Here is a 15,208-nt window from a genome sequence, read left to right on the forward strand (position 1 = left end):
AGCATCAGGATGGATGGTGAAGAGATTGAGATTTTATACAGCTTTGATTTGCTTGGCTCCACAGTCAACACTCTTGGCACCAGCAGCCAGAAAATTAAAAGACATATTGCGATGGGAAAGTCTGCTTTAGGAACCTCTCCAAAGTACTGAAGAGTAATGGTATCACTCGGGAGATTAAGGTGCATCTAATACAGGTCATGGTCTTTGCAATCACTTGTTATGCATCAGAGAGTTGGACAATGACTAGGAAGGATAGAAGGGGAATTGATATCTTTGAGCTGTGGTGCTGGGAAAGAGTATTGAGTGTACCATGGACTGCTAAGAAAACAAACGGATTCATCCTGGAGAGGATTAAATCGGGCTGCTCCTTGGAAGCAAGGATTCTGGGGTTTCGCCTCACATACTTTGGACATGTTGTAAGGAGAGACCGGTCCTTGGAGAGGGACATCATGATTGGGAGGGTGGAGGGACAGCGTAGGAAGGGAAGACTCTCTATGAGGTGGATTGATTCAGTGACTGGGGTAATTGGGATGGGTGTGTTGGAGGCAGTGCAATTGTACAAGGTAAAGCAGGGTTTAGGGCTGTTGTACTTAGGGTCACTATGAGTCGCAAGTAACTCGACAGCACATAACAACAACAAAATCTTTTAGGTCCTCTTTGTTCCGCGTGCAGCCCTGTGGCAATCTCACCTGAGTATGGACTCATCTCTCTTGTAAAATCTTATTGTTCTTGGTGATCTGTGACCCAGCCAAGAGACCAGGTTCCCCAACAGAAACAGTTTCTCTTCAGGGGAGTTGCAGTCAGTTCCTTCCCCTGCACCTCCATGCTTCTTATCTGGGAAGAAGTCTCTCACCTCTTCTCCTAAAATATCCTGCTCTCCTGAAGTCTGTTGTCCTTGATAGTTTGCAGATTGGCTCCAATTCCATGTTCTCCAACTGAAGCAGTTTCTTTCCAGGGAAGTTACAGGCAGCTGCCTCCCCCTTTACCAGCCCTGCTGTAATGAGTTTTATGGTTGTGTGATTGAGATACCTGTCAAGTAGAAAACAACAACTATTAAACTGACACAACTAAGAAGGAAGCCAAATGCATGCACATCTGAAGTTCTAATCACTGGAGGGAAAATCCAGGCAGGATGATCATTGGAACACATTGTGCTCTGAGAACATCCAGAGTGTTCTTCCAGGGAGGGTATTGAAACATCAAAAGAAGTAGGGTGGAAACAGCAGGACCAGCTGATGGTAAATGCCTAGCATTCCTATTCCCATTCTTCTCCACACCATCTTCCACTTATTGCTATCTTGTTTCTATTTATTTTCTCTTTTCATATTAGCTTTATGTTTGATATTAATTACATTTTACTTAGATAATCTATTAGAGGTGAAGTGTAATAAGATAGATAGCAGATTGATTAGCTAATGTCATTTGGAAAACACACAATCAAGGCTTCTCCTTATTAAATGAATGTACCCCTTTGGAAAAGAGCTTTGATGAAGGAATCTGCAGGAGTTGCACTGCAAGCCCAGAGGCTATGCTTCTCTGGTGATTTTGATTCATTAGGTGGCACTTAATAAGAACAACATAGAGAGAGCTCTGTTGCACTAGTGGACAGAAAGTGATGCTACCAAGCCAAAGGTGAGCGATTTTAATCTGCGGCCCTCAGACCTAGTTTTCGTTGTTGTTGGTCAAACATTCTTCTACGCGGTATAACACTGATCTGTCCATTTGCTGAACAGAGGTAACACTGTGACACAGATGCATCAAATGCGATAATGGTTACTCATTGTGGACAGTGTTTGGTGGAGCTGCCTGATTAAAACAAGCTTGGAAGCAGGAGTGAAATCCTCTTCAGATATAGTTTGCCTCCAGAAACTCTATAAACTTGGAGAAATGATTAAAGTCATACAAGTGTTCAGGTCTTTCATTCATAGAGTCGCTATGAGTTGTCTACGACTCGACGGCACTTAACAACAACAAAACAAGAAGTTGCTCCATGGGAGAATTGAGCAATCTCCTTGTGATTTATAGCTTTGAAATCCTAGTGAAGGGTCAGCTAGGTATCTGTTCTGACTCAATGGCAATGAGATGTGGCTTTTTGTTGCTTGTTTGTTGTTTTTCCCGTTGGTGTTTTTGTTTGTATTTTTTTGGAGTTCCTCCCTACTCCAATATGGATAAAGCAGATATATTAACTGAAAGAGACATCTCAAAAAAGGAAATGACTAAAGTCCCTCCCCTCCACAAAGACCCTTCCTTCATACTATTCTATTGTTTTATTCATAGTAGTTCATAAGGGTATTCCGGAGTGTGCAGAGACCCAGCAATTTGCTGTACATAGACTTTAAAATGAGGTTGAGTGTAGTTTTATTTTGATAAATAAATAGCTAGTTTTCCAGAAATACAACACGTCCCTGGTTTACTGTATATGCCAATATTCATGGTGTAAATGCTTCTAAGGTGGCAAATTTGACTGGCTCAAGATAGGGCAGGGTTCAGAACTATTGTACATAAGGTCACTATGAGTCACAGGTGTCTCAATGGTACATAACAACAACTCCGCATAGGAGTCTCAAAAAGGAGGGCTGAGAAGAAATGGTAAAGAATCTGTTCTCATGAGCTAGCATGAGCTAGATCTAGCAGCACACTGGAATAGTTCAAACACTTATTGTTTAAAGCATAAGAGTTTCTTACATCTGTAAACAATGCAACATAATAAAAATCTCAAAAGGATTTAGCTCAAAGGGTAAAATGTTCAGAAACAAAGCACTTGACGGTCTGAAGAAACAAGGAGTGGAAGAAAGCTCAAGATCCTTAGGCAAATTGCCTGCAATGTATTTCCTGCCTAAATTACTACTTCATTTTATTACTTGAAATTATATCTTCAGTTATATTTGAGTTTTTTCCTTTATATTGTCCTTATATTTTTTTAAACTTGACTTTAAACAACCATATTCATTAAAATACTGCATCGGTACTGGTTATACTTTCAAATCTCTATCATCTCTCTCTCTCTCTCTCTCTCTCTCTCTCTCTCTATCATCTCTATATATCAGAAAATATATACCATGAACTGCCAGAAGAATGAACAAATCTATCTTGGAAGACATTAAAATGCTGCTTAGAAGCAAGGATGATAAGACTTTGTTTCATATACTTTGGATATGTTATCAGGAAGACCAGTCCTGCATGAAGACATTATGTTTGGTAAAGCAGAGGGTCAGAAAAAAAAAAGAATAGAAAATAAAACCTTATCCAGATGAATTGGCATAGTGGCTGCAGTAGTGGATTCAAATGGAGCAATGATTGTGAGGGTGGTGTGGTACCAGGCTTTGTTTTCTTACCTGTTACATGAGGTGGCTAGCTTTTGGAACCACTCTTGCACAAAATAGCAACATTGTAAATAATAAATATATATTATATATTAACAGTTAACTAACCAATCATTCTTAAGGAACTAATCCTTTTGACATTTCCTTTAATGGTCCTAAAAGTAAAAAAAGTGACATTAAATAACTTTATAGGGGAAACATAGACTTATTCCTAGGATTTTATCAGACTTTAAAAATACTTATTTAGTACAATATTTGACAAGTTTGGAAGCAGGAGTGGCATCCACTTTCTAAATGACATTCCTCCAGAAACTCTATGAACTTTGATAAATGTCAATAGTTGTAGAGAGGCTTCAGGCCTTTTGTTCATATGGTCTCTATGAGTTGTGCTTGACTTGAAGGCAATTGGCAACAACAACAACAACAACAACAACAACATATGCTCAATTATACTTTTGACAAACTTCTAACATGCTGCAATATATAGTGCTTTGAAGTCAGATCTATTAAGCAGAAAAAGATATTATAGAATAATATAATATCATTTTGTTTTTAATAGAGGTTAGCTGTTTGGAAAATGTTGTAGGAAACATTCAAACACAGCAGTTATAATTTAGATTCTTTTTGAGAATATGTTCTTGGATTACATCTACGTACTTAAAAATTACTTGAAAAAACAATGAGTTTAAACACAATGCCTAGAATCAATAACACCTTGTGGAGAACCTTTGTATTAGTTGTTACTATAGTTTGGAGGAACATTCTTTTGAGTGTACTCTTCTGTCAATATGCTGTACTGAGGTAACCTGGGCTTGCTGTGATGCTGAACCTTGTCCCACTGGGGTGTCAAATGCCATAAGGGTTACCCATAATGAACAGCGTTTGGTGGAGCTCCTAGTTTAACACAGGTTTGGAGGCAGGAGTGGCATCCACTTCCTAAACCACATGCCTCTAGAAACTCTATGAATTTTGAGAAACAATGATAGCTATAGAAAGGCTTCTATCAGGGTGGGGGTATGACAGAAAAAAACTGGATAAATTATGTATATTGTATTGAAACATATGAGGGAAAGAACAGATTAGAAGTGATATATAATTGAGTATTATTAGCACAGGAATCCAGAACTAAAGTTACATAGAGAAGTGTACTTGGGGTGGGGGGTGGGGGGAAGGGATGTGGGAATTGTATACTAATGAAGGAATTTTTTTTCTTTTTTTTTCTCTCTTCGGAGGGGGAAGCGAGCTGGTGGGGAGGGGTGGGCAGGGAGAAAATTGTGGCAATGAATGAATGGAAATCCAAAACCTCTGTAAAAAATAAATAAATAAATTAAGAATTTTTAAAAAAAGAAAGGCTTCAGGTCTTTTGTTCATAGAGCTGCTATAAGTTGTGATTGAATCGACAGCAATCAACAACAACAGCATATTTAAATTAACAAAGGTTCATAAAATAGAACCTAAAATCATTTTGCTTACCAGCTACAATATTTCTTGAAATAGTGTCCCAAGAAAATGTTGGCCATTTTGATTTATTTTTGTTTATAATAGAGCTCTGGTAGCCTAGTACATGGAAAGCGGTGCTGTTAATCCAAAGATGGTGCCTCTCTGGCAGTTGGAATCCTCCAGCAGATCTGTTTGAGAAAGATGAGCAATCTCCTCATTCACAATGTACAGCCTTGGGAAACCTAGGGAAGTCAGCTGTGAGTCACTGCTTACCGGACAGCAATGAGTGAGTGAATTAGAGTGTGTAAAGGTCACTGCTGTAGGCAATACTCTTCTTCTGTGATGTTGACCAAATTGATTAGGTTTTACAAAAGATCTCTCTTTGGTTTGGGGTGGGTAAATATACACAGCCTGCCTCTAACGTTTCGGTGGAGTATACAGGGCAGAGAACACAAGAGGAGTACATACAAAAGTCTCTGCTTTCCCCCCTCATTTTGCCCGTCTGTGGAGGTCAGGTTGAGGCAGTCAACCATAGATGGGAAATGAGGAGCCCTTTGTTTAAGCTCAGTTTAGGGCTGTACTTGTTCAACCTAATATCTGGCTTAGCAAAGTGCTTAGATGAAGGCTGACTGCAACTGTGGAAAAAAGCAGATTTCAGAAATTGATGAAATATTGTCTCACCTTCCATTCTATGCTGAACAATTAAAATCATTCATAACAATACCAGGTGATGAGTAACTTACTTTTAATTTATTGATCTTTAATTATAGTGGAGATTATGTTCCATGTAAATCTAGAAGAGACTGTCTAAGCTTGTGAACTGTTACTCTCTTATTTGTTAATTTTTAAAGGGATTATGTTGTTGTTGTGTGCCATCGAGTTGCTTGAGACTCATAGCGACCCTATGTACAACATCCCTAAACTCTGCTCTGTCCTGTGCCAATCGCACCGTCTCCGACACACCCATCCCGATTACCGCAGTCACTGAATTAATCCACCCCATACGGGGGCCTTTCCCCTCCTGCGCCGTTCCTCCACCCTACCAAGCATGATGTCCCTCTCCAAGGCCCTGTCCCTCCTTGCAACATGTCCAAAGAATGTTAGATGGAGCCTTAGAATCCTTGCTTCCAAGGAGCAGCCCAGTTTGACCCTTTCCAGGATAAATCTGTTTGTTTTCCTAGCAGTCCATGGTACCCTCAATACTCTTCTCTATCACCACAGCTCAAAGGCATCAAGTCTCCTTCTATCCTCCTTAGTCATTGTCCAACTCTCTGATGCATAACAAGTGATAGCAAAGACCATGGCCTGTATCAGACGCACCTTAGTCTCCAAAGAGACACCATTTCTCTTCAGTATTTTGGAAAGGTACCTAACAGCAGACTTTCCCATGGCAATACATCTTTTAATTTCCTGGCTGCTGGTGCTGAGAGTGTTGATTGTGGAGCCAAGCAACCTGAATCTGTGAACAATCTCGATCTCTTCACCATCCATCCTGATGCTGCCAATTGGCCCAGTGTTGAGAATCTTTGTCTTCCTGACATTGACCCTCAATCCACATTGTAGACTGCAGTCCTTGACCCTCTACAGCAAGCACTTCAGGTCCTCCTCAGTTTCAGCAAGCACGGTTGTGTCATCTGCATATCACAGATTGTTGATAGATCTTCCACCAATCTTGAACCCACATTTCTCCTCATAGAGCCCAGCCTCCCGGATAATCTGTTCTGCATACAAGTTGAAAAAGTATGGAGACAGGACACATCACTGGCATACTCCCTTCCCAATTTTGAACCATGCAGTGTTTTCTGGCTCTGTTCTGATGACTGCCTCTGGGTCCAAGTATAGGTTTCACATTAGCACAATCAAGTGCCTGGGATTCCCATTTTTCTCAGAGTCAGCCACAGTTTGTTATGATCCACACAGTCAAACACCTTTGCATAATCAATGAAACATAGATAGACATCCCTCTGCTATTCCCTGCTTTCAGCCAAGATCCCTCTACCATTAGCTACAATATCCCTAGTACCACGACCCCTTCTAAACCCAGCCTGGACTTCTGGCAATTCTCTGTTGATGTGCTGTTCCAGTCATTTTTTGAAAATCTTCAGTAGAATTTTGCTTGCATGTGAAATCAATGAGATTGTTCTATAGTTTCCACACTCTGTTGGGTCACCCTTCTTTGGGATAGGAACAAATATAGATCTCTTCCAGTAAGTTGGCAAGGTGGTCATTCTCCAGATTTCTTGGCACAACTTGGTGAGCACGTCCAGGGCAGCATCTGTTAGATGAAATACATCAATTGGTTTACCATCTATTCCTGGGGGCCTTATTTTTTGCTATTTCCTTCAAAGCAGCTTGTACTTCTTCCGTCATCACCATAGGCACTTGCTCATATGTTGTTTCATGAAATTCTTCTGTATCTGCCAATTCCTTTCGATACAGTGACTCAGTATATTCTTTCCATCTTCTTTTTTTTTCTTTCCATCTTCTTTTAATACTTCCTGGATCATTTAATATTCTGCCTAAAGCATCTTTGATTATAGCAACTCAAGGTTTGAATTTGTTCTTCAGTTCCTTGAGCTTAAGAAATGCTTTTGATTTTCTGACTCCAACTCCTTACACATTTCATTGTAGTATTTTACTTTGTCGTCCCGTGTTGCTTTTAAAAATCTTCTATTCAACTCTTTAATATCTCGAATTCTTCCCTCTGCTTTCTTTGGCTTATCTGTGCTCCAGTGCATTTTTCAGAGTCTCTTCTGACATCCATTTTGGTCTTTTCTTCCTCTTCTGTCTTTGTAATGAACGTTTGCACTCTTCTTGGATGATACCCTTGATATCCTCCCACAACTCATCTGGTCTTCGCTCATTAGTGTTCAAGGCCTCAAACCTGTTCCTGAGATAGTCCTGTATATTTTGGTTCTCATGGACTAGGTTTAATTTTCCTCAGCTTCAGCTTGAACTTGCATATGAATAGTTTGTGGTCTGTTCCACAATCAGCTCCTGGCCTAGTTCTCACAGGTGATATTGAGCTTCTCCAGCAGTTCTTTCCACAGATGTAATCAATCTGATTCCTGTGCATACCATCAGGTGAAGTCCATGTATATAACCTGCATTTATGTCTCTTAAAAAAGTATTTGCAATGAATAAGTCATTGTGCAAAATTCAATCATCCTCTCTCCAACTCCATTTTTGTCAATGAGTCCATGTTTTCCAACTACTGAATCTTCTTCTCTATTCCCAACTTTTGCATTCCAGTCACCCATTATTATCAGTGCATCTTGATTGCATGTTTGATTGATCTCAGACTGTAAAAGTTGGTAAAAATCTTCTATCTTCTCTTCCTTGGCTCTGGTTGTTGGTGCATATATCTGAATGATAGTGGTATTCACTGGCCTTCCTTGTATGCATATGGATATTATCCTGTCACTCACAATGTTATACTTCAAGATGGATCTAGCAATGGCTTTCTTAACTATGAAAGTAACTCCATTTTTCCTCACCTTTTCATCTCCAGAGTAATATATCATATGATCACCCGATTCAAAATGCCCCATGCCAGTCCATCTCATCTCACCAATGCCTAGTATGCCAATATTTATGCATTCCATTTCTTCCTCAACAATATTTAATTTTCCTACATTCATGGTTCTCACATTCCATGTCCCAATCATTAGTGTCTGCTTACAACTGTTCCTCTTCCTTTGTATTTCTGTACCTGAAAGATCAGTCTCGGTTGCCCTTTCTGTTATCTACATGTGTTCTGTTGTACATAGGGTTTGTGGAGGCCTGCTATTTCAGGAGTGGATGGCCAGTCCTTCTTCCTAGTCTGTCTTAAGCTGAATGTTCAGATTTAGAGAAGTATCAGACAGACAATCTTTTATAGAAAAGTGAAAGATATATCCCTTTTTGTAGAGTTAACCATTCGTATCAGTGTTGTCCCTCTCCTTGGCACATGTGTCTTTACCCACTTATTTCCCTGCTCCACCGTGCACCAGGTACCAGGCAAGATACACATCCACTTCTACCCACTCCCTTCAACATCCATCTCCCATTTTCCTCCCCTTTGATCTGACAGCTTATATCTGAAACTTCCTTGGCTTCCATGATTCCAAATACGTTGGCTTCAGACAGTTTCTTATGATGTGACCAGTGTCTCTTAAGTTCAGTGCCAATGCTTCTGAGCAAAGATGATGTCCTGTAGAGCTGGTGTGTAGATAGGTTTTTTTTCCCAAGGGCTGCAGGCCCGAGCATCTGAACGGATTGTCTGCTGCGGCCTTGGGACTTCACGTTTACCTGGAATGAGGTGGATGATTTAAGGACCCCTTATGCCCTTCTGATGTGCCTGCCAGGATTTCCTTATTTTTATAGCATCCAAAAATTCTGTTGAATCAACTCTGATTTATTGTAACTCTCCACTGAGATTCTGAGGCTATGAATCTCAACATCAAGAAAGCAAAACTCTTCACCACTGAACATCTAAGTAACATCACGATAGATGGAGAAAAGATTGAAGCTTTCAGGGATTTAATCTTACTTGTATTCACAATCAACCCACATGGTAACAGCAGTTAAAAAAAGTCAAGAGTTGCACTGGCAAAATCTGCTGTCAAAGACCTATTCAAAGTGCTAAAGGGCAATAATGTCAATTTGAAGCTTAATATAGGTCAATTCAAGGCACGGTCTTCTCAGTTTCTTGTTGTGCATCTGCAAGTTGGGTAATGAACAAAGAGGACTGAAAAATTGATGCGTTTGAAATTTGATGGGTTTGAATTCACCAATGATTCCTTGGGAGAAAGATGGACAGTCTCCTCTTGTTACAACTAACTTGATGGAAAATCAATTTAAGTCAGAATCCATTAGACACAGTGGGTAGATAGCTTTCTAAACGAGCTCTGTTGGCATAGAGGTTAAGTGCTCAGGTCCATGGTTTGAATCCATCAGTTGCTACACTGGAGAAGGATGTGATAGTCTGTTCCTATTAGGTTTGCAGCTTTGGAAACTCTATGGGTCAATTTCACTCAGTCCTACAGGATAATTGAAGTTGATTTGATCATGTTGGTTTAGTTTTGGTTATAACATTCTAACATAGACCTAAATAACAGCTTTATTTTCTCAAAAGGCTAACTGAATCCAGTCAGAGTTATATCTAATTATTAGCTGTCTCCTTATTAAGGAATTAACTGTATTCATCCATGACTAGTCAATGCATAATTTCTGAAAGTCTACATAAACACTTGTTTTAATAGAGTGTTGATGCCTTAAAGCCAGTGGATAATAGCTGCAACATTTGGAAATATTAGTCTTGACATACTATTTAAGAAGTAGTGGTTTATGGGAAAATAAATAATTTCCTAATTCATCTCTGTTTCTCATCTAGACCAAGAGTTCCAGAGTGGCACCAGTGGTTAATCTTTGCCCTCTCCCCTGATGGCTATTTGAATCCTCCTAGAGGTGTCTCAGAAGAAGGCTCCAACACTTAATTTTTTTTAAAACATGGCAAGCTCTAGGAGCACCATTCTACTCTGGCTTTCATAAAATTGGTAAGGGTTAGGATTGATGTAAGGCATTTTGTCCCTTTAGTCACTCCACATAGCTCTTTTTCCCAGTCAGAAGTGGAACCCCACCTGGTAGTTACAGGAACACACCCAGTTGTTGAATCTGATTTTACTAAAGAAACCAAGTTAGTCCATTCTGCTCTTAGACTTGAGATGCCTTTTTTTAAAAAAATACATTGTTGAGAGCCAGTTATTCAGTTTGAGCACATTTCAGAGCTCAACTCAATGGTTAGGATTCTTCTTGGCAGCTCAGTACTGAATTTTCATATTTCTCAATGGAGCAGTGAATGCTAGGAAAGGCCCTGTCAGGACCCCCACCTTGGGAAAGATTTGACCCCAACGTTAGAGCAAATGTAGTGTAGCTACTGTTCCTGAGCCAGAGAGAAGAGAACCATTAGTAGATTGGAGCAAAGAGGGACTATGAAGATGTTAAAAATGCTAGATGCATTCCAAGACGATATCAGAGGGAAATGGATTCAATTGCACCTAACAACAGCAACAACATATGTGTATGGAATAACTCTCAACTAAAAAAAAACCTCTCAAACTCATAGCTGTCCACTCAAAACTGACTTAATAGCTTCAGTGGGTTTTCAGAGGCTATGAATCTCATGGTAGAAGATTGCTTAGCTTTCTCCCAAGGATCAGATAGTGGATGAACAGAGCTTGTCTTTATGTTGACAGCACACTTCCTTATCCACAAAACCACCAGAAATAACTATGGAATAAATATTCAGAACAGCTTAACTTCAAGTTTTGGTGCCTTTTGATTATTTTTTTGAAGTGTAAAATAGAAACTTCTTGTCCTACCCAAAGCACTTTAATTCAATTCCAACCCAAACTGATCTTCAATCAAGTTTCTGAGACTATAAATCATTATGGAGGATACTGCCCATTTTTCCCACTGAGAAAAGCTGATGAATTCTAATGGCTGACTTTCAGTGACTAGCCAATCTTTGCTTGTTCTGCCACCAAGGTTTGCTAGAACTTAGCAGTATGGACTCCTCTTTCATTTTGTGTACTGTGATGGCTCAGTGTTACTATGATGATAGAAACTGTGCCACTAGTATTTCAAATATCAGCAGGGTCACTGATGGTGAACAGATTTCAGTGCAACTTTCAGACTAAGGTAGTCAGTCTATGAAGCAGGACTGGCAAGCCACACTTGAAAGAATAGGCCTTTGAAAACTTGATGGACAATGGAAAGACACTGTTGTATAGAGTACCAGAAAATGAATTCCTCAGTCTTAAAGGCATTAAAAATGCAACTGGAGAAGAGTTAGTTCCTCAAAGTAGATTCCACTGTAATGATGTGTGTGGAACAAAGACTTCACCCAATGAAGTACCTTCATTTGCTGATGTTGAGAGACTCAGAATGAGGAAAAAAGTTGCACACATCCACTAATAACTGGAACATGGAATATAAGAAGTGTGACTCTAGGCTAAATAGAATTTATAAACAATGAAAAAGAATATATGAAGATTAGACATTATACGTCTTAGTGAGCCGATATGTACTGGCCATTTTGGCCTCTGGCCATTTCAAATAATTTACTATGCCAGAAATGATGAACTGAAGAGGAATGGTGTGGTATTTATCATAAAAAAAACCATTTCAAGATCTATCCTGTGAATGATTGGATGTTAACCAAACATGTGCAAAAAACTGTGTTAATATAACTATTATTTAAATCTCTGCAGAAACCCTAAAAAAACACATCAAAGATAAAAACACCTGAGAATTTCTACCAACTTTTGGAGTCTGACCTTAACATGCAGTCTAGATGCATTAATAATAAATGGCAAGTGGCAGGCAAAAGTTGAAAACCAAAAAGAACTGGTATTTGGAAAATATGGACTTGGCGACAGAAATGAGGCTTAAGATCACACATGATGAAATTTTGTACAATGAATACTCATTGTAAGGACTTTTTTTTTTTAAAAAAAACCACAACAACAAACCCACCAATAAAACCCAAACAAAAACTGAACATAAGCAGTGATTATACATATAGACTGTTCTAGCCATGTCTTGGAGAAAATACAGACTGAATGCTTCTTGGAGACAAAGATGACAAAGCTTCCTCTCACAAAATTTGGGCATGTTTCTAGCGGAAGTTATTTCTTGAAGAGGGTTATCATGCTTGGAAAGGTCGAAGGTCAGCAAGAGAGGAAGATCCTCAATTAGATGGACTGACACAGTGACTATAACAATGGGCTCAAGTTTATCAGAGACCATGAGGATTGCACAGTATAGGACAAGCTCCAGATCTGTTGTTCATAGGGTCACTATGAGTCATACTTGACAGCACCTAACAAAAACAAATACATATATTTTCACATCATCTGATAGACACCACATAAATCAGATTGACTACATCTGTGGAAAGAGACATTAGAAAAACCTCAATGTCAGCAGTCAAAACCATGTTAGGTGCCGACTGTGGAATACATCAACTACTCATCTGCAAGTTCAAATTGAAGTTGAAGAGACTTAAACTAAGTCCACAAGAACCAAAGTTGAGTGTATCAAAAACTGAATTAAAAACTATCTTAAGATTTGAAGAATTGAACTCTAATGACCAAAGAAAGACTAGACGACCTGTGGAATGATATCAAGGACATTATCCATGAAGAAAGCAAAAGCATCTCATCACAAACACAGGGAAGGAAGAAAAGACAAAAACTGATGGCAGAAGAAACTTTGAAATTTCCAGTGGAACTAAATTAAGTCAAAACAAGGGAAAGAAATGATAAAATAAGAGAGCTGAACAGAAGATTTCACATGGCAGTTTGAGAAGACAGAGTAAAGTATTATAGAGAAATATGCAAAGAGCTGGAGTTAGGAAACAAAAATAGAATAATATATTCATCATTTCTCAAACTGAAAGAACTGAAGAACAAATTAAAGCCTTGGGTTTTAATACTGAAGGATTCTTTTGGCAAAATATTAAATGATGCAGAAAGCATAAAAAAAAGATGAAACTTCTTTTGTATGAGTGAAAGCTGTCGCTATGAATGCCACAGTGACTCTCTGGACCAGGAAGTTAATGACCAACCAGCTACCATGGTGGAAACAAATATTTATTCCTGTTCTTCACCCTGGAAAGGCAACAGTTCCTAAGAAAGAAATTCGAGAAAAGCTAACAAAATTGTACAAGATCACACCAGATGTCATCTTTGTGTTTGTATTCAAAACCCACTTTGGTGGTGGTAAGATGATGGACTTTAGCATGATTTGTGACTCCCTGGATTATGGGAAGAAAAATGAACCCAAACACAGACTGGCACAACTTGCCCTGTATAAGAAGATGTCAAGCAGTCAGAGCAAGGAACTCAGGAACAGGATGAGGAAAGTCAGAAAGTAAGAGAGACTGTGAAGGATGATGTGGGAGCTGGCAAAAAGTAGTAAACATTCTCCAGTGCCTTGATCAGCAATGACTGTGTGTCTTTTTCACCAGAGGATTAGTAAACTGCAAAATCTTTAAAGAAGAAGAAAAAGGAGGAGGAGGAGGAGGAAGAGGAGGAAGGAAGATACAAAATCACTCTACTAAAAAGAATTAGTTGATATAGAATCATTTAAGAAAGGAGCATATGTTTAAGAACTAACAGAACTGAAGGAGGAAGTCCAAACTGCACGAAAGACACTGACAAAAATGAAGATCCCAAGAATTGATGGAATACCAATTCAGGTGTTTCAGAATACAGATAATTGCCCCGGATATACTCACCAGACTCTGCCAACAAATATGAAAAACAGCTACCTAGATAATTGGCTGGAAGAGATTGATATTTGTTCCCATTTCAAGAAAAGGTGATCCAACAGAATATGGAAACTATTAAACAATATAATTAATAGTGCATGCAAGTGAAATCTTGCTGAGGAGTATTAAAATATGGATGTAACAGTACAGGAATAGAAGATTGTTAGAAATTCAAACTGGATTCAGGAGAGGCACAAGAGATTGTTGCTGTTAGAAGAATCTTGGCTCAAAGCAGAGAATATCAGAAAGGTGTACATTTGTGTTTTATTGATTATGAAAATGCCTTTGAGTATATGAATCATAACAAATTATGTCTAACATTGAGAAGAATGGTAAACTCAGAAGACATAATTGTTCTCATGCAAAACTTATATATGTGCTCTTCAAGAAGGCGGTCGAGTGGCAGACACAAAGATGCAGATCTTTATGAAGACCCTGACTAGCAAGACCATCACTCTTGAGGTCGAGCCCAGTGACACGATCAAGAATGTCAAAGCCAAAATCCAAGACAAGAAGGGCATTCCTCTTGACCAGCAGCGTCTGATATTTGTGGGCAAACAGCTAGAGGATGGCAGTACATTCTCAGACTACAACACCCAGAAAGAGTCCACCCTCCATCTGGTGCTGTATCTGTGTGGTGGCATTATCGAACCTTCCTTGCACCAGCTCACCCAGAAGTCTAATTGTGAAAAGATGATCTGCCACAAGTGTTATGCTCACCTGCATCCCATGCTGTCAATTGCTGCAAGAAGAAGTGTGGGCACACCAACAACCTGTGCCCCAAGAAAGTCAAATAAGAGTTCCCTCTTCAATGGTTCCCTTCCGTCTTGGAGGTGGCCCTCTTCTGAGCCCTATGACTCTGGGCGCTCAATAAAGTCTCTTTCATTGAACTGAAGAAAAAACAAAAACAAAAACGCCTTAAATATGCATGAAGACACCTAAGGGCGCGCCCACAGGTTGCAACACCCCCATGATACATCTTCAAGGATATGAACATATACGGCCAAGCACAATCAATAAGAGTGCATCTAAATTCCAAAATCAATCTCCATAATAGTCTATGTGTTTCCTACTGCCAAAGGGGCCCTTTAGAGTAGTGAGAGAAGATCTTCACCCTGAAACCCACAGC

At 39.3% G+C, this 15,208-nt stretch overlaps 2 pseudogenes; both read left to right on the plus strand.

The window, feature by feature from the left end:
* The first annotated feature begins 13,329 nt into the window (after positions 1-13,329).
* Positions 13,330-13,724, plus strand: LOC102877474 (annotated as a pseudogene).
* A 769-nt stretch (positions 13,725-14,493) lies between these two features.
* Positions 14,494-14,876, plus strand: LOC102843212 (annotated as a pseudogene).
* The last annotated feature ends 332 nt before the right edge of the window (positions 14,877-15,208 follow it).

Source organism: Elephantulus edwardii, unplaced genomic scaffold (genome assembly GCF_000299155.1).
Source record: "Elephantulus edwardii isolate Elephantulus edwardi_28Jun2011 unplaced genomic scaffold, EleEdw1.0 scaffold00238, whole genome shotgun sequence".
In the NCBI taxonomy this organism is placed as follows: Eukaryota; Metazoa; Chordata; class Mammalia; order Macroscelidea; family Macroscelididae; genus Elephantulus; species Elephantulus edwardii.